Here is a 20,859-nt window from a genome sequence, read left to right on the forward strand (position 1 = left end):
CTGGGGGCTGCGACCTGGTTCCAGCTTGCTGCAAGGCCATCCCCACCATCAGGGGCCCTGGTGAAGAAGCAGGCTGGGGCTTAGACTTCATGCCCTGGGGAACCCCGAGTTGATGAACTACAAGGGCTCACTATTACAGACTTTTGACACTCCCCAGCGTGGACAAGGCTGTCTTAAAAATCTTAAATGTATTTCTAATCATTACCCATCTAAGTAAAATAAGAAAAGAAAAACAAGGTTTGGCTTCAATGATACTTTTAAGCTAATCTTTGCAAAATTTTGTACCGCCTTAATGACAGTGAACAGCAGGCATCTCCAGGAGTTTGCACTCCATATCCCCATCCCCAATGTTGTGCTACTGCACATCAAAACTGAGGCCATTCATAATGTTGGCAGGTTTCTGGCTGGTATTGGCCTCCCACCCGATGCAATTTACTATTGATGAATGGGGATTCCCACCACAGCAATGGGCTAATAAAAATTCACGTAGGACTTAAGGTAATGGGGCCAGCACCAGCAACCAAGATTTTCGGTAAATGACATGTCTGAATACCATCTAGTTAGTTAATTCCACTGCAGATTTTTTTTTTTCAAGATAATAGGACTAAATGTTAGGCTTAGTAAATGCCAAATTACATAAATCCAATTAAACAGAAATACTGTAAATGTGTATATACAACATAAAGAAAAGCAACTCGGATATAACACAGAAGACACATACAATACCAAGAAAAGCAAGAGAAATTACTAACTTGCAGTAAACGAGGCTAGGCTAAACACAACACAAGACAGACCTTGTAAGCAAGTAATCTGAAACCAATCTGAGGTTTTCTGATTGGCCAAAAGTGCAACTGTTACCCAGAAACATCAAAATGGTTTATTACAAAAGTGTCACATTTGACCTAACTTTATTCAGTTTCAGAAATATGCTTTAATGCAGAGGCGATAGAAGCCTTCCAAAATGCTATGTCTTTTTTGCTTCCTTCTTTCCTTCCCCATGACCCTACCATATTATTTTTTATTTTTATTTTTTTTTTCCAATTTATTTTTGTTTTTGTTCTCTGTTTCACAAAAAAAAAAAACTACACATTATAATTTATAACAATACATCCACTATCAATGGTGTGGTGCAGGGACCCATTTAGTATTATTAACTGATGCCTTGAACAGCTCAGGTTTGCATTTGGTCAACAGAGCTGGGACAAGGGTCTAGTAGGAAGGGCGGCTGCCCTGGTCTCAATGGTTTATTGCAGGGTTGGGGCACCCTGACCCTAACCCTAAGGGAAGAGGGGGGGGGGGGCGGCAAAGTTTGGCATCTTTGCCCTGGGCGCTCGATGACCTTGTCCCAGCACTGTTGGTCAACACAGCCATTTTTTAGCATTCAGGCTACATTAGATGGTCAATTGCAGCCAACACATTCATTGATTACTGTTCTTTTAAAGATCACACTTTTTGTGGTATTGTGTAGTTGCTATCAGCAACCAAGGATTCAAATCCACAACCACAGCTGAGGAGAGAACAAGGACAATTCACAACCATGCACTAGTACAAAACATAAATAATGTGTGTAATAGGGCCGTCATTATTCTGTGACTTTATATGTATTTACAGTGCCTTGAAAAAGTATTCATACCCCTTAAATTGTCCACATTTTGTCATGTTACAACAAAAAATGGAAATGTAATTTATCGTGACTTTATGTGATAGACCAACACAAAGTGGCACATAATTGTGAAGTGGAAGGAAAATGATAAATGGTTTTTAAAATTAAAAAAAATATATATATATATATATATATATATATATATATATATATATCTTTTAACTTCTCCACAACTATATCCCTGACCTGATCCTTGGCCTTCATGATGCTGTTTGTTTGGCACGGTTCTCTAACAAACATCTGAGGGCTTCACAGAACAGCTGTATTTATACTGAGATTATATTACACACAGGTGGACTCTATTTACTAATTAGGTGACTTCTGAAGTTCCACTAGATTTTAGCTAAGGGTATCAGAGTAAAGCCCCATACACACGCACAGATTGTTGGCCGACCGATCGGCCGTCTTTTGTCCAGTGTTGTTGTGTTGGTTGAAATGTGCTCTAGACTTGCACTGGACTTTTGTTGGCCAACAAAAACCAACTTCAGAAGTGATGTCATGTGATGGTTGACTTTCCGTGTGTTTTTTCTTCTCTGAGCATGCCCAGTCTTGCTCATCTGAATTTTGTCTGCCGAAATCTGTACTGACTGAGGAACAATCGGCCGTTCTGTTGACGGGACGGCCAACAAAAATTTTATAGCATGCACACCAGATTTTTTTCGGCCAAAAAGTCGCAGTTGGTTGTCTGAAGCATCATACTAACAAGCCAACAATCGGCCGATCGGACGTTGGCCGACAATTTACGGTCAACAATCTGTGCGTGTGTACGAGGCTTAAAGGGGGCTGAATAGAAATGAAAGTGGGGGGTGTCATGGCGCTCTTCTAATATCCCAAGGTGGTACAAGGAATGTGGGTGGATGGGAGGGGGGGGGTTATGGGGCTGCGTGGGGGGTAACAAAGTTTGGTACTGTAGGGAAGCTATAGTCTGCGGCAGCCAGCTGAAGCGTGGAGAAGCCCTGAGAGATGCAAGAAAGGGGAGAGCGGCGCCAGCTTAGTATAGTACAAGTTTATTTAACACTGTTAAAATTGGTGACTCACTGTCCGAGGTTGGGTGAGACCGGTACACAAAGACTGTTAGGGTCATCCATCTTCCTCTTCCAGGATAGTGGTCATAGGAGAAGGTGGTGAGGTTCCAGAGGTATAGCCGAGCCGCTGTGGGGCTGCTAGTTGTCACTGGCCGCGGCGGAGCATGCACAACAGGGCTCCGGCTGCCGACTTCTGATCCCTGATGACATCACTTCCTGGCAGGAGAAAAATAGGGGTTGCACGCGTTCAGAGCATCCATGCTCCTTCGTCAGTCGCCTGACGAAGGAGCACGGATGCTCTGAACGCGTGCAACCCCTATTTTTTTCTCCTGCCAGGAAGTGATGTCATCAGGGATCAGAAGTCGGCAGCCGGAGCCCTGTTGTGCATGCTCCGCCGCGGCCAGTGACAACTAGCAGCCCCACAGCGGCTCGGCTATACCTCTGGAACCTCACCACCTTCTCCTATGACCACTATCCTGGAAGAGGAAGATGGATGACCCTAACAGTCTTTGTGTACCGGTTTCACCCAACCTCGGACAGTGAGTCACCAATTTTAACAGTGTTAAATAAACTTGTACTATACTAAGCTGGCGCCGCTCTCTCCTTTCTTGCATCTCTCAGGGCTGAATACAAATGCATGCCACACTTTTCAGATATTTATTTGTAAAAAAAATGTTGAAAACCCTTTATCATTTTCCTTCTACTTCACAAATTTGTGCCACTTTGTGTTGGTCTATCACATAAAATACCAATAACATACATTTATGTTTTTGGTTCGAACATGACAACATGTGGAATATTTCAAGGGGTATGAATACTTTTTCAAAGCACTGTATCTTCAATAGATGTGGCTAAATACTGATCTTCAGCTAATAGCTACACCTAGAATGCCCTAAGTCCACTTATTGGTCTATAAGGTATTAGGCACATTCAGCTCATTCATGGAGAATGGAAAGGTGTGTTGAGAGAGCACAGTGTACCTGAATGTTTCTACATAGAACACAATCTCTGGTCTTCAACATTTCTTTATCAGCTTTGTGGGTCTCTTTCTCACATGGCTTTGCTTTCTCTGCACTTTAAATATGGCTTGACAATAAATGTTCTAATGGTATTCAAGGTAGGTAAACATGGAAAGGGGTCCTCTAGTGTCAGACGTCAAGCTAGTTTATATAGCCTCTCATAACAGCTCAAATCATGGTGTCTCCTTGGAAACACTCAGTTTCTGACACTAGAGGACCCCTTAGAAAACATCTGGATACTGGATAAAAGGCATCAGAGAGAAGATACTAGTGCTAGCGTCAGGCCACTGTCCTAAACCAGCTCGGTATGGGCTGGCACCCATTGTCATATGATTTTATGATTCATTTAATTTTGGCTTTTAACATACACATCCAATAAATACTACACTATGGAGACTTCATCTGGCTCCTGGTGAGCTTTATTTTTCCACAGCTACATCTGGATGGTGCAAGTTGGTGAACAGCCTTCCCCACAACAGATGGTGGATCTACACTGAGTGCGTATTTGCTATTGTAACAGCAGGCAGGTTTTCCGGTGAGTGTCCATTTCACAGGGGTGTGGTGGATAATTCTGGAGCACTGCACTGGATCGCTTCTTCACTTTTCAAGTCACCTCCAATTTTTTGAGCACATCTGTGCACTGAACTTTGTGCTTTCACCAATAAGTTTATATTGCTGATCCTATCATGGGACTGTGCATTTAAATCTATATTGTTCATTATATTGGTTATTTATTGTTGATTTTCATTCAAGGTTTGACTTATTTATTATTATATAACACATTATTCGCATTTTGTTGTTGTTAATTTACTTTTGGCACTACACACTTTTTCCTTAGATTATTTAAAAGTTTGGTATTTTACTTTTCTGTGTCAGCTGCCGCCCCACCACAGCACAGGGATACACCTTTTTTTTCCGTAAAAAGCAAGATTCTTTCCAGTAAACTCAAAGGGAGAGAACGTAACCCTAACATATCAAGTAATTTATTTACCAATTTGACAGGAATGTACAAATGCTATAAGAAAAAAATGGAGCAATATCCTTTGATAATGTCCATTTGTAACGCTCCTGCGTTTTATGTATGATGTGGATTTTCAGCTGCAGAAATATTCCACTTCAGTAGTCATGTAGAGAAACGCTGAGACACCAATCCCAACTCCCAATGACTCATCATGTGTGGATGATCTCAATTCAGCAAGTAAATACACACACTCAATAAGATGTTTCCTAGAGTGACTTATGTATATAGTAACACAGTGATGATAGGCTGAAGAGACAGATTGGGTAGAGATGGTAGATGACAGACACTTGAAAGGAAATGTTCTTGAAAGTAAGATAGTAGCAGATGGGATGCAGATAGGTTTAGCAATCATGTATGGTAGCAGATGACAGAGTAGCAGGTGGACATACAGGAGAGATCAACCCAGTGCAAGAACAGGTAGTAGTAGGCTCAAGAGCTAGCAATCTTAGATAATGCAGATGTAGTAATAGTCCTTAGTATGCAGAGCTAGATAGTGTAAGCTTTAGTATGAAGGTTATAGAGGTTTCCCCTGTGGGGTACTTATCACTAATAGCAATGTAGCAGAGGAGAGGTTCGGCAAGAGCGGATGATCCGGTAGCGGGATACAGGGATCAGCGCAGCGTGGTTCCGACAGCGAGGTATGCTTGCAAGCATGAGAGCTTCAAGACAGGTTAGCATCAAGGCACAAAGCAGTTTGAACGAACACATGTGAGTGAGAGCCGGCGATCTAAATAGCCATCCAGTCCGGCGCTCAGTGATGACAGCATCAGTCTTAAAGGTGTATGCGCACCTTACCAAAAGAGAATGGTGGGGCGCATACACTTATGAAAGAGTAATTAGGGTACCCAAAGGTACCAGAACATTACACCATTAGGACGAAACGCGTCCAGTAGACTTCTTCATCCCATTTATGTATTGCCTGTAACCATGCGATGTTTGTAAGTGCAAGTCTTTGCTTTTTTATTAAATGTTATTTAGCAATATTATGCTATGTGCACTTTTTTCTTGGCTTCCCTGTGGTCTGGTTTATGAGAGATTTCCACTTCTCCCCCTACTTTCCCATGAGCCCGGAGCTACATCCCTGGTCGTTTCTTAGGAGGATTTTGGATCATCATATAAGTCTGGTTGGTCTGTTTGTCATATGATAATACAGGCCCACAGCATCTGGTGAGCGCCCATTTCATTTATTCATCTGGTGACGGGACGCTTTTCACTTTACAGTCACTATTGTGTTTGTTATCAAGATTCATCACATTTTGTGACTTTATTTTCACCTTGATTATCCATTTATATGGGACTTTATTTGATCCAGTCATTTGGTTTCAATTGAATATGTTATCACTTGATGTTATTTTTGAATATGTTTATTCACATGTCACATTTGTTTAGCGCTGCACTCATCCTTTACTCTATAAGAAAAAAATGCTTAACATGCTCATTTGTACAACATGGCCAAAAGTCCTTTAAAACGAATGGAAAGAAATATCCCATCTTCAGCTTCTACACCTGCTCCACCAACTTTATGATCTATGTTCTTATGTGCCCTTGTGGCTTATTACAGAATATATAGGTAAAACCATTCAACCCCTAGTAAGGTAAGATTTGGGGAACACAGACATGCCATCGAGCACGAGGTAAGATAGTATAATGTGCCCAAACACTTAAAAGCCATCCACAACAAATCCAAAAGTGGTCTTAAAGTATGGATAAGGGAACACATTCCAATGACCTGTTCTAAGTCAGAGAGGTTCAAAAAGCTGTGTGAGCAAGATACGTACTGGATATTCACCCTAAATATCCTGACTTTATTCAGACTCAATGAAGAAATTGAGACAAACACTATATTATGAACATTTTTCAGAATGATGGATGAGGAAATGTTACGCTGCTCTGAGGCTCTTTTGAGTAAGGAATGGAAGTCTAAAGACAGCCAGCAGTATGTAAATTTTTTTTCTCATCCCCCATTCATACGGACTAAATGTTCCCTATCAACTCTTAAAAATTCCATTTCTCATATCCAATACATATCTTTTTCAGTTCATCTGTACAAAATACATTTACACACTATTCCATACATTTGCACCTAACGAGTCCATTAGGTACTGGCCAATTCATACATTTGGAAACATATCTACTGTCCCTTACTGATTTTAATTTAATTGTATTTTATAATTTTTTCCATTAAAATGTCCATCTGTGCATATATATCTTTTCTGATTGTACACCAATGTACATGCATACAAAAACACTCACACTTTCAGTATTTTTGTCTTTTTTTTCCATCTGCATAACCATGCTCTTTCTGAAATATGTGTCCATCTGCACATGATCACACGTCAACTATTAATGCTTTGTTGGACATATACTAATCACAAATTTTTCCCTCCCTGTTCCTGCATTGCTCGCTACCTTTTTTTTCATATTGTAATAATTTATATTCCCATAAAGAGTTTGTCCAATCTACATCTATATTTTGTTGTGCCTAGAGCGAGGGATAGACAGCACAAACTAAATGACTCTTCCCATTTCAATCTGACAGTCTGGCGATCTGTCAAAAATGTTTTTGCTTAACTCCCTCCCAGTCTCCTCCCTTTCTGCCTTTAAAAGCTCTCCAGCCAATCCTCCTATATGGTTTGACAAAGGTGCTGTCCTTGTTCCCCCAAAGTATGTAGTCCCGCCCCCCACATCATCCTTTTGGATTCTTCCTGCATTGCTCCAGCTCTGGCTCTTTACGAACATCCACCTCCCCACTCCAGCTCATCAGTTCACCACTGCAGACTTTCAACCTTGGCTGCCTTGTGTCTGACCTGCTGCCATTGCTGGCACCTCCATAGCCATACTGACACAATCCTCCAGCCTCTTCCAAGCCTAATCCTGCTGACCCAGCCATGAGCTCTGCAGTTTGTCCACCTGAATGTGTTTTTTAATCCTTCAATAAATGTTAGTGCAAATTTTTACTTATATCCTTGGTTTAACCTGCCTCTAATAATCTACACTTAGATGGCGGCACTTCTCATACATTTCTTTTTTTTTAACATGGGAAGTTTCCTGTGTTGACTTTCCACTCTTGACCACTCCCCACCTCCAAGCAGTATTAAGCCCAAGTAGAACATCCAAGGTAGCCAGAGTTTTGAAGAGGTCCTCCTAGGAGGGGGAATTTTCAACGCACTGCACATGCCTAGGGGCAAGATAGTTATTGATGTTGCATCTTCACTAGTCAAAAGCCCATAAGATAAGAGCATGTGCTAGGTAGTTCCTCAGATAATAACTTTCCCAGCATGCATAGGCAGGTCCCTCAAGCCTGCTGATAGGTTGGGACATCAAATATCCATAATACAATAGGTCACTTCTGGCACACCTTGCTGGAGCTAATTCAAACAGTGACTGAATGAGATGAATCACTCTATGCTTAGAGAACACCAACAGACAGAAAGACGTGTGTACAATGTACATGCATGTAAACGCGTCATAACATGTCTAAATGGATGTGTTTTTTATAAAAGATTCTGCTTGTAGGAACTTATGTGCCTTTCCAAAAAATGCACGTGTCTGTGTGAACGAGGCATAACACTTGCACACTCCTAATCTGCTCCCTGATTTGTGTGTGTGCTGTGTAATAGAGGAAGAGATCCGTTCCTTCTGTTATTTGGGAAGAAAGATAAAAGATGCCAATGCCCTTGACAGCAGTGAAGGCAGGGGTTTCTGCATGCACATTTTAAAATGCACCTGTGTAAAACATTTACATATTCTTAACAAACAGTAACAGAGCATGAACACCAGAAAATTATTTTCAGAAATTCTCAAAGATAAAAGCAATATCTATTAAAGCTAAACTCCAGTCCTCTCCTGTACTGGAATTACTCTGGTTTCCCTACAAATTGTGAGCTTCTGGACGTGTTTATTAGAAGATACAGCAAGTCTGATGGAGTCAGGGGGAGCTTGCCTCATTTCCTGGATGTAGGACATCCAACATTACCAGGTCCTTTCCTCTCTGGCACTACTGTCCCTGGCCCAACCCTTTTATTTATTGGATTTTAGTTCATTCAAACATGGAGGCTTTGCACCACATGTGGACCACCATAGGGTGTGCACCACAGGATGGTCTGTATACAAATTCACTCTTCCAGACATTTGTATATTTGCATAACTCCTCCCCGAAGCCAGTCTATTGCTTGCATCAAGCTGAAGGCAATACCTTGCGTCAGGCTCTACTGAGACAGCTTTGATGTTTTTTTCAGGAAGCTATGTACAGCTGCTTCCGCCAGCCACTTCTGCATGCATTGTATAGAGAAGCTCAGAGACCTAGTTGCGAGGTCAGTGGGTTTAAAATAAGGTATGCAATGAAAACAGAAAGCTTTTATTGAAAGATTTAATTAGTATGTTGAAGAGGGGTGAAGGAATAACCAAGGAAACCAAAATATAGGGAGATTAAATACCAACTTTAAAGCTAAACTCCAGAAATTCAGCTACTTTGCATCGAAAGTATTTAGTACATCTATGAGATTTTAGTGACTGTGCTGTGAAATGTTAAGATTAATTTCTTCTCCACAATGCCAATAGCTACAGAGGTAAGTGTTTTAAAGCACTTTAACTGTTTGTCCTGAATTTGTAAATACTTTAGGGTGCATAGTCTGGGCATGGAGATCACATTAAGCTGTGAGGGCTTGAATTATTGAAGAATAGAGTGCCTTGCGAAAGTCTTCGGCCACCTTGAACTTTTCGACCTTTTGCCACATTTCAGGCTTCAAACATAAAGATATAAAACTGTAATCTTTTGTGAAGAATCAACAACAAGTGGGACACAATCATGAAGTGTAATGAAATGTATTGGATATTTCAAACTTTTTTAACAAATAAAAAACTGATAAATTGGGCGTGCAAAATTATTCAGCCCCCTTAAATTAATACTTTGTAGCGCCACCTTTTGCTGCGATTACAGCTGTAAGTCGCTTGGGGTATGTCTCTATCAGTTTTTCACATCGAGAGATTGAAATTTTTGCCCATTCCTCCTTGAAAAACATCTTGAGCTCAGTGAGGTTGGATGGAGAGCGTTTGTGAACAGCAGTTATCAGTTCTTTCCACAGATTCTCGATTGGATTCAGGTCTGGACTTTGACTTGGCCATTCTAACACCTGGATATGTTTATTTGTGAACCATTCCATTGTAGATTTTGCTTTATGTTTTGGATCATTGTCTTGTTGAAAGACAAATCTCCGTCCCAGTCTCAGGTCCTTTGCAGACTCCATCAGGTTTTCTTCCAGAATGGTCCTGTATTTGGCTCCATCCATCTTCCTATCAATTTTAACCATCTTCCCTGTCCCTGCTGAAGAAAAGAAGGCCCAAACCATGATGCTGCCACCACCATGTTTGACAGTGGGGATGGTGTGTTCAGGGTGATGAGCTGTGTTGCTTTTACACCAAACATAACGTTTTGCAATGTTGACAAAAAGTTTGATTTTGGTTTCATCTGACCAGAGCACCTTCTTCCACATGTTTGGTGTGTCTCCCAGGTGGCTTGTGGCAAACTTTAAACAACACTTTTTATGGATATCTTTAAGAAATGTCTTTCTTCTTGCCACTCTTCCATAAAGGCCAGATTTGTGCAGTATACGACTGATTCTCCCACCTCAGCTGTAGATCTCTGCAGTTCATCCAGAGTGATCATGGGCCTCTTGGCTGCATCTCTGATCAGTCTTCTCCTTGTATGAGCTGAAAGTTTAGAGGGATGGCCAGGTCTTCGTAGATTTGCAGTGGTCTGATACTCCTTCCATTTCAATATTATCGCTTGGACAGTGCTCCTTGGGATCTTTAAAGCTTGGGAAATCTTTTTGTATCCAAATCCGGCTTTAAACTTCTCCACAACAGTATCTCGGACCTGCCTGGTGTGTTCCTTGTACTTCATGATGCTCTCTGCGTTTTAAACGGACCTCTGAGACTATCACAGTGCAGGTGCATTTATACGGAGACTTGATTACACACAGGTGGATTCTATTTATCATCATTAGTCATTTAGGTCAACATTGGATCATTCAGAGTTCCTCGCTGAACTTCTGGAGAGAGTTTGCTGCACTGAAAGTAAAGGGGCTGAATAATTTTGCACGCCCAATTTTTCAGTTTTTTATTTGTTAACAAAGTTTGAAATATCCAATAAATTTCGTTCCACTTCATGATTGTGTCCCACTTGTTGTTGATTCTTCACAAAAAAATTACAGTTTTATATCTTTATGTTTGAAGCCTGAAATGTGGCAAAAGGTCGAAAAGTTCAAGGGGGCCAAAACTTTCACAAGGCACTGTAAGTAGTTTTGTGCTGAAGTGTAATTTCAAAGAATTACATGCTAGGGGCATGTTCTATTTTGCAGGGGGGCGAATTTATATTGTGCATACAAAAATGAAAACAATACAAAATATCAAGCACCCTTACAAATACAGATCTAGCCTACAAAATACATGGACTGTCTTGTATACAATGTCATTCTAGTTTATAATCATGTTTTTAATTTAAAGTGGATGTAAACCCACTCTGATAACTTGTCCCTATAGGTAAGCCTATAATAAGGCTTACCTATAAGTACTGTAAATATCTCCTAAACTTGAACCGTTTAGGAGATATTAACATTTCATGCAGCCGATTATGTCATTGGCGCATGCGCTCTGAAGAAATGGCCGCCCGTGCCCCGTGCGCGGGAGTGACGTCACGCGGCTCCCGGCCAGTAGCATAGCCGGAGTCCGCAGACCAGGAAGGAAGACGGCTGAAGATGGATGCAGCCTCCATCTTCAGCCCTCTTCCTTCCTGGTTTGCGGACTCCTGCTACTAGCCGGGAGCCGCGTGACATCACTCCCGCGCACGGGGCACGGGCGGCCATTTCTTCAGAGCGCATGCGCCAATGACATAATCGGCTGCATGAAATGTTAATATCTCCTAAACGGTTCAAGTTTAGTTTGGAGGTGAGTTTCACATATTGTGCTAGTATGCGATGCATACTAGCACATTATGCATTTACTTTGCAGGGAAAAAAAAAAGGAAGATTTTACTTCCTCTTTAACAAATTCAAGGTATACATCAGAGCAGAATTAAAGGGTTGGCCATTTAAGCTGACGCATTGACAGTTTCAGTTCTCATGTGTTCCAATCTGTCATGCTTTCATCAGTGCCAAGCTCCGCCTTGAGTACTCAAAGGGGTAAAAAGATGCGCCACACTCTGAATACCTCAGCAAACTGTGCAGTGGAAGGAGTTTAAAACCTGAGCCACACTCCTTGTACCCACAAAATACGCTTTAATTACTGTGCCACAAGCAAGAATTTTACAGACATGAACAATTCTCAGCACAAATATTTGTAAAAAAAAAAAACTTGTCTATTACATATGTTTTTCTGCACACAGTCTGCCTTCATTATGAGCTCTTTCACAATGAGGCACTTGAAAACTGCACATAAAACTTTGATCGCTTTTTGGGCGCTTTTGAGGCACTTTCCATTCAATTTAATGGAGAGGTGCATTTTTGAGGTGCTTTTTTTAGCATTCAAAACATGTTCCAAAGATGCTGCATGCCGGATTCTTATCACTGCCCTGCCAGTGCACCACTCCACTGTGAAAGCATTTGTTGATTTCAATGGGAATAGGTTTTTTGTGAACTTTTCAGGTGTTTTTTTTAGAGCCAAAGCACATGAAAAGCGTCTCAGTGTGAAAGGGCTCTAACATATTAAAGACCATTGAGCAACCGGCAACTGTTGTACAATAAAGCATAACGAGTGCAGTGGTCAGGATATCGTCTTATACAGCCCAGCCTACAGCGTGCAGTGATCGCCAAAGCATTTAAAAGAGTTCTCCATAAACGCTTAATTTACAAACTGAGGTCTGTTGGCATTGATGATAATATATATAGCTGGATAGTAAACTGGGTATAGGAGAATGTCCAGAGGGTGGTGATGAATAGCGTACATTCTGGATGGTCTGGAGTTGTAAGTGGGGTACCCCAAGGCTCTGTCCTGGGACCAACTCTGTTTAATTGGTTCATAAATGATATAGAGGTTGATGTGAATAGTTCAATCTCAGTGTTTGCTGATGATACAAAGCTAAGCACTTTATAAAACCATGGTCCGGCCACATCTGGAGTATTCTGTCCAGTTCTGGTCGCAAATCCTCAGAAGGGATGTGCTGAAACTTCCAAAGAAGGGCAATTAAACTAATTAGGGGATTGGGAGACCTTAATTACGAGCAACGATTACACGCGCTTAATTTATTCTCCTTGGAGAGGAGACGCCTGAGAGGGGACATGATAGTGATTTACAAATACCTCAATGGTGATCCCAGCATAGGAAAAAAACTATTTAGTCTCAAGGAATGCAAAAGGACACACAATGAGATTAGAGGAGAGGCAGTTTAACCTTAAGCTGTGTAAGGGGTTCTTCACTGTAAGGGTGGTGAGAATGTGGAACTCTCTTCCACAATTGGTGGTAGCTGCGGGGAGTATGGCTACTTTTAAAAGACTATTGGACGTGCATCTCACAGATCACAACATTCAGGGTTATGGGAAATGATCATGTCACTGACACATACACACAGGTTGAACTGGATGGACTGTTGTCTTTATTCAACCTCAACTACGATGGAACTAAGGGTAATATCTTCACAGCAGGAAATGGAAACTTTACAATAAGACCTACTTAAAAATAGGGTGTTTTGGCTGCATCTTGAGTATGTCGTCCAGTTCTGGTCACCAATCCTTAGGAAGGATATCCTTGAACTGGAGAGAGTCTAGGGAAGGACAACAAAGCTAATAAGGGGCCAGATGACCTCAGTTGTGAGGAGTGACTACAATCAGTAAATTGACTTTAAAGACAAAAGGTTTTTACCTTAATGCATTCTTTGCCTTAAGGAAAAAAACATCCAATAGTAGCCCCCCCACCCCAAACACTCACCCCGAGTCCTGTATCCGCTTCAGTTCTTCACTCCCCTCTTCCTTCTCACACAAGCTTCACTGGGGGCAAAAGAAGCCATTGGCTCATGCTACTGTCAGTCAAATCATGTGCAGAGGGTGGAACCAAGTGCGTATCTATGAGCATAAACAGGTCAGCTCGGAATCACACCCGCACATATGCCTCCATAGCAAATGACTTAGAGAAGTGGAGGAGATGAGAGCTTCAGCGGGGGGACCCCAGATAAGGAGGTTTGGGGATGTTCCATGCAAAACCAGCAAGTAAGTATAACATTTGTTATTTTAACATACACATGTCAGCTCGGAAACACACCCGTACGTATGCCTCCATAGCAAACGACTTAGAGAAGAGGAGGAGCTTCGGCGGGGGACCCCTGAAGAGGAGGTTTGGGAATGATCCGTGCAAAACCAGTTTTTGCACAGAGCAGGTAAGTATAACAGGTTTGTTATTTTAACAAAAAAAATAACCTTTACAACTGCTTTAAACATATTTTCCCTTGAGAAGAGATGCTTAAGGCTGAGTTCGCACATATGCAAATTAGATGCATTTTTATCCGCATCCAAATTGCATAACATGTGAATGTGACCAGCTTTCAATAGAGCTGGTTCACACATGTGCAGGGTGGCCGCGGTGCAGTTTTGAAAAGGGTCCTATGTATTCTTCGGTCTGGTTCAGGTGCGAATTCAGGTAAAAATTTGCACCTGAATCGCATCTGAACCGCTGAATAGAAACGCACAGGACTCCAGACTGCAAACCACAGCTGCAAATATGTGAACCCAGCCTTATAGGAAATATGAATGTAAATTTAGAAATATAGAGTGAGAGCCCAATTTCCTGTTGATCCTACCCTGAAAGCAGACCCAATAGAGGAGACCCTGGTAAAGCCCCTATCTTCCCTTTACCTGGCTATTCTTAGTGTCGAGTCTCCCAAGATTGATAGGTTGTGGGAACAGTGGAGTGAGGACATGCCAGCCCTGGATAGAGGGACTTGGGAGAAGTGTTTTGAGAATAATACTAAGATGGTAATTTTCTCCCGTGACAGGTTGACTCAAACAATGTTTTTGCATAGAATTTATTACACGCCTCAAAGGCTGCATAAAATTTACCCACAGCGCTTCCCAGATTGTCCAAGATGTCACTCTACTGAAGGTACATACTACCATATGCTTTCTTCAGTTAACCTTGCCATTGTCCTCTCAACTAGCCCTGCTGGGCATTCAAGATGATGAGCAGAGGCCTTGTCGTACCAAAAGACTGCTTGCCCTTTTATTGTACTTTGCCAAAAAGGAAATTCTGAATAGATAAATCCTCCCCCCCCCCCCCCTATGCTGGCCTCATGGGAATCCTATATTGATGCAGTACTACCCATGTACAAATTGACGTACATTAGTAGGGGATGCCCAGGGAAGTTTGTTAAGGTTTGGCAGCCCTGGATGGAGTGGTGATGGATCCCTGCAGGTTCTTGGCTGCTTTGCCCTGGGTTGCGTCAAATGCCCTGTCGGGGGCCTTCCCCTCCGTTGTGATGAGAGTATATGTTTTGAATTTGTACTCATCTCCCTATATTCATGCAAGTTGTTTGTTGTACACAATTTATCAAATAATACCTTTAGATGTGGTGAATTGCTATGTAAACTAAACTTATTGTACTATGCCATTTTATTTCAATAAAACCAATTCTGGTTGTTAAAAAAAAAAAAGTGTTTGTGACCCTAAAAAAAAAAAAAAAGGATTATTTTCCCCATAAACATGGTATACAGCACAGTAGGGCTGAACGATATTCGATGTTCACATCGACATCGTGCTGTGGGAGTGGGCAATAGTCTCATCGCCGGAACATGCGATGGAAGACACAGTGTGGAAGGCAGAGAAGTCGGGACTCACAGTGAGTAGAAGTCTGCCCTGCAGCTAGTTCTGCTGACTGAGCGGTGAGCAGCGGCACAGCGAACCAATCAAGCGTGCCTGCACACCTGATTGGTTTGCTGTGCCGCTGCTCACGACGTGATTGGTTTGCTGTGCCGCTACTCACGGCGCTCACCGCTCAGTCAGGAGAACTAGCTCCAGGGCAGACTCAACATGTCAGGGGACGGATGTCAGACTGGCTGTGTTCTTCTAGAAACTCACTGTGAGTCCCGACTTCTCTGCCTTCCACCACACTTCTTCTTAACCTGCTGTCATACTTCCCCCAGTTCCCTACATTAACATTAACCCTGGCCTGCCCTGTATGGTACAATCAGAAGAAGGCTGCACTACTTCCCTACTGTAACATTAACCCTGTATGGTACAATCAGAAGGCTGCACTACTTAACTACAGTAACATTAACCCTGTATGGTACAATCAGAAGGCTGTAGTACTGCCCTACATTAACATTAACCCTGTATGGTCAGAAGGCTGCACGTTCCACGTGCCAGCACAGTGCACAGTCACACGTCAATGGTTTGCTGTGCCGCTGCTCACGTCACTTACCGCTCAGTCACAGCCAACATTCACAACATTCATCACTACTAAAAATGCGCGACGGAGAGGATCCGCTGCAAAAAAATATCGCAATATATATCGTTGGGAAAAAAAATATCGCAATGTGATTTTTTTTCAATATCGTACAGCCCTACAGCACAGTGCTTGTGCTGTGCAGTTTGCCTCCCCCCCCCCCCCCCCATATCACCTGAAATACCTGGCTGATCCTGCCTGGTTCTGCCCTCCCCTATAAACTGACCATGGTTTATCATGGCTTTTTTTTTTTTATACAGCACAGGCACAGGGACACATAACGTTATTTAACAGAGGGTATGCACACTTATACAACAGTGGGTTAACAACCACTTTATTGTCAACAAATGCAGTATTTACAGATTTACAAATGCAGATTAAATTACCTTTCTGAGATTAAAGAAATCCTAAAAACATGACCATGATAGATTACTTGGGGACTGGTGTTGGGAAATTCAGGTTCTAGCGTAATCACTTTATAACTGATTTACAGTGAAAGTTTGTTATCAACTTTTTCAGTAGTATCCAAAAAGAATGCTGATAAATACCTGTCATAGCAGGGTCACGTTCTTGAATTATTTATCACCATTCCACAACAACCAGCAGAAATGGTAAAAAAAATACATGCAGTTTTCATAAAAAATAAATAAATAATGGATGCCAAATGTACTGAAATTTGAAGGGGGCATTCCATTATACCTCCCAAGCGTCTGAGATGGGAAAGAAGGGCAATGTTTAGCGCAAAGTGTGTAGGCAAATACAACAACCCTTGTTGCACCGCCAGTTGCAAGGATCAAGACAATTAACATTACTTTATATTTCTATCACATGAGTATATAGGATATTTATAGCGCCAGCAGTGTGTGCAGCACTTTACATGCAGAAAAAGATTGGTTGGTCCCATAAGTTCTTTTTCTCTACTACTTTTACTTTATACTGGCTTTTCAAAATACTGTACCAAATATAAAAAATTTAGAGGCTGAAGATGAAATGTTCAGTGAAGTATAACACTTTTAGTAGTTAACCTCTTGGCGCAGACGGCATGTTTATATGCAGCAGCTCAGAGGGTATGCCTTTAACACCAAGCACCTGCATATATACGGTTCTGTAAAACAACTTACCGCGCTGAGAGCGTGATCCCTGCAAGCTCTCAGCACAGTAGCTAGAGAGGATTGTTAAGCATTCAATTCAGACTCGCGATCGAGAGCCTCTGGTCATGTGGCCCGAATGCCCTTTTGCCTTCCGGCTTTTAGAACTCTTAAATGGGTGGGAGGCGGTTGGCGCAAAAGGGTTAAATTGTATCTTTTTTTTTTTATATAGGTCTATACTTGAGACCAAAAAAAAGGGAAAACTGAAGAAGAAGCAGAACCTATGATCATATACTGCTTTTTATAGTATTTGAAAGTGGACCTGATATCTAATGATGAATAAACTCAAACATATTCCCGACTTTTAGATAGTTTTTCACAAAGTGAATACTATTGTTGTCCTATGGACAGAGTCTCCCACCTCAGCTGTAGATCTCTGCAGTTCATCCAGAGTGATCATGGGCCTCTTGGCTGCATCTCTGATCAGTCTTCTCCTTGTATGAGCTGAAAGTTTAGAGGGACGGCCAGGTCTTCGTAGATTTGCAGTGGTCTGATACTCCTTCCATTTCAATATTATCGCTTGCACAGTGCTCCTTGGGATCTTTAAAGCTTGGGAAATCTTTTTGTATCCAAATCCGGCTTTAAACTTCTCCACAACAGTATCTCTGACCTGCCTGGTGTGTTCCTTGTTCTTCATGATGCTCTCTGCGCTTTAAACGGACCTCTGAGACTATCACAGTGCAGGTGCATTTATACGGAGACTTGATTACACACAGGTGGATTCTATTTATCATCATTAGTCATTTAGGTCAACATTGGATCATTCAGAGATCCTCACTGAACTTCTGGAGAGAGTTTGCTGCACTGAAAGTAAAGGGGCTGACTAATGTTGCACGCCCAATTTTTCAGTTTTTTATTTGTTAACAAAGTTTGAAATATCCAATAAATTTCGTTCCACTTCATGATTGTGTCCCATTTGTTGATTCTTCACAAAAAATTCAAGGGGGCTGAATACTTTCGCAAGGCACTGTAAATAAGTCTACTGCAAATAATGGAAATACTGAGCCTCACACTTTCTGCAAAGGTGCAGTATTGGTCTGATAACATTGACATGTCACTGGTCCCTTTGTGGGTCCAGGGTTTGCACACCATATTGGGTCTTTAGGGTCTGGGAACCCTGGGAATAGACCACATCCCTGGACCTGTACGGCAAATTATGTCTAACTGCACCTGTTGCAATGAGTACCAGGTTGATCGTCCAAGCAGGATCCAGTGCCTGAAGGAACATTACAGGCCATCCCCAAGGTATTACCACGGTTTCTCTAATCAAGATGCACTGGTTCTATTGTTTTAGTAGAATGCACTGAAGAATTGATTAAAGAATTAAAAATAAAAGAAAGAAAACTGGTTTAGCATAGCAAACATCTACAGAGTACAGAAGAGGTCAATCACCTGACATTAGCAAGGAACAGAGGAATCACAACAATGGGTGGGGTACAGGAAAAGCCTGGGGTATTATGAACAGCAAAGCTTTGCCAGTGCCCAATCACCTGAAGGTAGCAGCCTATAACCTAGGGTCTATAAATATTCAGCCCAGTGCCGGGACAAGGTCATCCAGTGCCCAGGGCGGACATGCCAGAATGCACCCCCCCCTCTTCTGCGTTGTGCACGAAAAATCATCTTACCCATGCCCGATAAGTGCGCCTGATCATCTGAATCTGATAAATTACAAAGTGCAGGGGTTAGGATCAAAAGTATTATACAGAATGCAGGTATCAGTAGTAGGTAATGTACAGAGTGCAGGAATAAGGCATATGTAATATATTTTGTGCTGGGGTCAAGAGTGGGTAACATACAGAGTACAGAGATCAGGAGTTTTTGCACCCTAGTGCACAGCAGTATAAGGCATTTTGTCTACATATATACACTTACATACATACTGTACATAAAACCACCCATGTACCTGTCCAACTCAAGCATCTTCCCTGACTTTCTATTTCATAATAAAGGTTTATAGGTTAAGTCCACCTTTTGGGGAAAATAATAAATGCACGTATTGTTGCAGAAAAAAATGTGAATTTATTATTTTTTCCTACAGGAGCATTGCACCTGCAATCAGTAAATGGTGGGTGCAATGTCAGACTCCTGCAGACATGTCCTCCAGCCAGAGGCGTAACTAGAACTTTCAGGGCCCGGTGCAAGAAACATTGAAGGGCCCCCTGGACCCCTGGCCGGGGCCCTTCCCTTGAAGCCTGGGGCTCTTCCCACTGATCCTTGGGCCCTCTACTCTCGTTGCAAGGCCCTTTACTATGGTCCCGCTTGGGACCCTTTCACAAGTTCTGCAGTGGGCTCCCTTCCTGCCATCTCGGGGCCTCCCCACGGTGGTGGAATGCTAGGACCCTGTTGCAAGTGTTGAACTTTGCGTTCCTGGAAATTCACCCACTGGTGTCAGTAGTTTTTATTTTTTGGTATTTAAATTGAATTATTTTTTAAAATGTTATTTTATATTTTTACAATGTCACTGACTATGACTCTGTCCATTCAGAAAAGGAAGGCGCTGGTAAATTACATATTTACCCACCCCTTCCTGGTTCTCTATTGTGACACATCCCCTGCAGCAGCCGGCAGGAGAGGGAAGGGAGCACAGTGTGGGGGGGAGGCAGCACAGTAGGGGGGGGGGACCAGTGAGCACACAGGGGCCCAGAGACAGCAGAACACAAGTGAACTGGATAGGAGGAGTGGTGGAGGCAGCATACAGAGGAACCAATCTCCTCCCTTTTCCTCCTGCAGCTACAGGAGGAAAAAGAAGGACAGTGATTTCTCGACATGCTGCCCCCGCTGCCGCTCCTATCCAGGTGTACAGGAGAGCCGCATGGGCTCCCCTGGAGCATGGGGCCCAGTTGCAATTGCAACCCCTGTAGTTACGCCCCTGCCTCCAGCTTTCTTTCTTGTATCTATGTACAGGCTTTCTGTTAGAAAGCTATAGGAAATGTCAATGAGCTATAAGGGTGCTGAACTACAAGCCATGTGCCTTGGTGGCAGACGGGACTTGTAGTTCATTTATTCAGATCTCTGTGAATGAATGAATGATGCGGCTGTGTGGGTGGAGCTCCGCACATCCACACCAATTTTAAAATATGACAGCAACTGCAGGGGAAAGGATCCCCTGCCCGCTGCCACACGGAAAGGGATGAGGGAGGTGAGAGGGGAATGAGCTGGAACATGTTAAATGTTACACCCAAAATTTTGGTGTAACGTGTTCCAAAGGTGAACCTATCTTTTAAATCCCAACTCCAAGAAAATAAAAAAAAACCTCATCCTTGCAGTGGGGACCCCTGCCCTGCATGTGCGAAATACTCAATTAATATAGGAACAGGGGATATTAAGATATGAGTAGTGTGACCTTATTCTTTGTCCTAGCAAGCTCCCTACAATGCTATTACTGGTCCGCTGAAGCTTCTTAGTAAACTGCAACCAGCCACAGTCCCACTCTAGCCTCTTCAGCATACCAAAAAGGGCTAATGTCCCTGTACTGTATTTGATGATGCTGGAGGTTTTGCCCACAGAGCGGACCTTCGGGCAGAGGAGAATAGCACTGGAGTTGGCCAGAACAAGGTA

At 42.3% G+C, this 20,859-nt stretch overlaps 1 protein-coding gene across 1 annotated transcript in view; it reads right to left on the bottom strand.

Moving 5' to 3' along the window:
* CALY (calcyon neuron specific vesicular protein) overlaps positions 1–20,859 on the bottom strand; it is a 63,783-nt gene that overhangs the window by 18,902 nt on the left and 24,022 nt on the right. The gene's annotated exons all lie outside the window — the stretch shown is intronic.

The sequence above is a fragment of the Pelophylax lessonae genome (genome assembly GCF_965119305.1).
Source record: "Pelophylax lessonae genome assembly, chromosome: 9".
In the NCBI taxonomy this organism is placed as follows: domain Eukaryota; kingdom Metazoa; phylum Chordata; class Amphibia; order Anura; family Ranidae; genus Pelophylax; species Pelophylax lessonae.